Source organism: Panthera leo, chromosome A1, assembly GCF_018350215.1.
Source record: "Panthera leo isolate Ple1 chromosome A1, P.leo_Ple1_pat1.1, whole genome shotgun sequence".
Classification (NCBI taxonomy): Eukaryota; Metazoa; Chordata; class Mammalia; order Carnivora; family Felidae; genus Panthera; species Panthera leo.
Genome location: NC_056679.1, coordinates 196825153 through 196828281, shown reverse-complemented (window position 1 = coordinate 196828281; position 3129 = coordinate 196825153).

Sequence of the window (3129 nt, the reverse complement as noted above, 5' to 3'; positions counted from 1 at the left end):
CATCCCCACCACAGACATCCTTACCCAAAAGCCTGTGCCCAGCTGGGTAGCATCTGTCCTGCCTTTCCTCCTCGCGGCCTCTACTCCAGGCCACTGCCGACCCCCATCCCACAGGGCAAGGACGTCCCCTCATCTGCAGTCTTGGGAATCCCTTCCCATGCCAGCTCACATTCCATGCTCCCAGTGACCCTGTGTGGTGGGGATTTTCATGCCCGTTGCACAGATATGGAACCTGGGGCTCGGCAAAACTAAGCTCCTTGCCCGCAGTCACACGGTAAGTCTGTGATCGTACGTGGGCCCCGATTCCCAGGCCAGGCCTCGCCAGTGCTGCGTCAGTTCAAGCTCCTGTGAGGAACTTGAGTTTCAGGACCTGAAATAGACCTGTTGCGTCTCGTGTAGGCACAGGAAAGAGCAGGCGCGCTCCTGTTCTCTAAAGAACCTGTCCCTGCAGCCTCCCTGGCAGGCTCGGCCACAGCCGGGCACCTGAGACCTGCCGGAGCCTTGTCTGGCACAGCCCAGGCCTGGGGCTGATCCTGAAGTGAGAACAAAATGGAAGGCCGTTGGGTCCAGGTGGAGAAGGGGTCGGGCGGAAAGATAGGAAAGGGGCAGACGGCCTGCGTGCTTACAAGACAGGAGCAGGCCGACTCTGTCGCCGAGGACAGCGGGTAGGGCACGGGCTGGGGCAGAATCCTGCCTATGACTTTGATCACACGGGCCTCCGTTCTCTCATCTGGAAAATGGGCATTATAATAGCACCGCCTTAGAAAATAGTTTTGAGGGCAAAGTGAGGAATCCTTGTAATGCATTCAGCACGATGCTGGGACATAACCCATGCTAAAAAACGTTTCTTACTGTTAGTAACAGGAGTGAGTTGGTCGGCTCAAACCAGTTCTCTTCTTCTGGTGAACATTTACTGAGAGCCCGCTCTGTGCCAGGACCTGGGGAGACAGAGAGAAGATGGACACAGCTGCTGCTCTCACCCCCCTCACCAGCTATCAGGGGAGGCTGGCCCAGAAGGAAACCCAGCATTCCTGTGGACCTACAGCGTGGAGGAATAACGGCGAGAGTGGTGTTAGGCACACCATGTGGGGTCTCAAATGCCAGACTAAACCATCTGGGCCTTCTCTTGTCTGCCTGGGAGCCACAGAGGGTCTTAGAGCAGGGGAATGGCTTACCCAGCCACCTCATTTAGAAATGGAGTCTCGGTGCCTGTGGCCTGCAGGGCTCCTGAGCTGTCGAGGCAGGAACTGTGTGGGAAGAGGGTGGGGCATGGAGGCCTTCCCTGGGGTGGGGACAGTCTTGGCTGCGGTGAGGGTTGCAGGTGGACGGGGTGAGGCCACAGGGAGAGGTCAGGGAGAGGTTCAGTCCTGGAGAAAGTAACAGGGCAGGAACCCATTTAGGCTCTAGCAAAGGCAGCATTACTGGGTCTCCCTGGGGAGTGGGGCTGATCACTAGAGTGTTCTACCTTTCTGTGTCTCTCCTTTTCTACATGGGGCAGCTAGAAGAGAGGGGGCAAGCTGTCACTGTCTGGGAGCCCCAGGATGGGAGGCGGGCAGCCTGTCTCACCCGAGGGCAGGGCAGTGGCTCTTGGGTAGCTAGAGAAAGCAAGCAGGACATCGGACACCAGAGCGGTGGCCTCAAACAGCTCTGGCCTCAGAAGCTCAGCATCCTTATCTGTCCCTGGGGACGATGACATCCTGGTGGAGGCAGTGGGTGGAGCGGAGGTGTCTGGGCAATCCCCACACCCTCTGGCTGCAGGTGTGTCGGAGTCCAAGTCATCTTCCGCCCAGGCAGGGGCCAGCTGGGCACAGTCCTTGAGGGTGCCCCGCAGAGGCGGGCTGGGTTCCAGCCCCTGGCTGCCTGCCTCCCCAGCCCCCAATTAGTCCAGGTGCCCCAATCTGGAGACAGTCCAGTGGAATGAAAAAGCCTGGCTCCTACTGAGCAGGAAACTCACCCCACCAGGAAGTCATGGCAGAAGAAGCCCCGTCCTGGTCACTTAGTGGTTTCCGTATGAGTCCCTCATGTGCGAACAGCTTACTGAGGTTCCCCTTTCTGGGCCTCAGTTTGCCCTCTGACGACTCACCCAATCCGTGTATTCATTTTCCGCCATGTGGGGCATCTATGAGTGTCAGATGGGCAAGTAGCATCCAGGAGACAGTGAACCCGGATCCCAGGCCTTGGGGAGTGTCCAGCCTGCCTACCCCCCCCCCCCCCCGCTGCGGCCCGGTGTGCGGGGGAGCGGGGGGGAGAGGTGAGGGGGACTCTGGAGGGAAGCTCAGTGCTTTGGGTGGGGATGGGGGCCGTGGCTCCCCTCTGCACCCGCCGCGGCAGACGCCCAGTAGAGGGCGGCAGAGAGCGGGATCCGAGAGGCAGGGAGCTCGTGACCTTGGCAGTCTGCGAAGGCGGAGGCCTGGGGATTTTCAGCCTCACTGCTGTCAGGAAAATGTTTCACCGGTGCCTCTGGCACAGCAGCATTCTCTGGGTTCCGGCCCCGGGCGGCCGACACCCCCACACGCTGCAGTCCGGCGGGGGAGCCATCTCCCAGGACAGCCTTCGGGATGGGCAGTCCCGGGGAGGCAGGAGTGCCCAGGTGTGACCAAACCCCGCAGGGGGCAGAGGAAGGCCGAGGAGGGCAGCCCGGTGGGGTCATCCGTGGGCGGGGTCACCGCGTCGCCGGCATGGACTTGTCCGGGGAGCACTGGACAGCCTGCAGGGTCTGTGACTAGTTTTCTAAAGATGACGCCCATGCTGTGCACACTCAGCTGGCACACGCTTACTCGTGTCCTCGTTCCCACATCTGCACACTCAGACATGCTCACGCTAACATACATTCTCTCCCACTCAGATGCACGAGCACACGGACACGTCCAAGTGCACACTCACACACATTCCATGACCACAGTTGCACTTTCACGGGAGCACACCCATGCCCAGGAACACAACACTCATGGGCCCTCTCGTACTCACTCTTTTTTTTTTTTTTTTTTAACGTTTATTTATTTTTGAGACAGAGCATGAACAGGGGAGGGTCAGAGAGAAGGAGACACAGAATCTGAAACAGGCTCCAGGCTCTGAGCTGTCAGCACAGAGCCCGACGCGGGGCTCGAACTCACGGACCGTGAGATCATG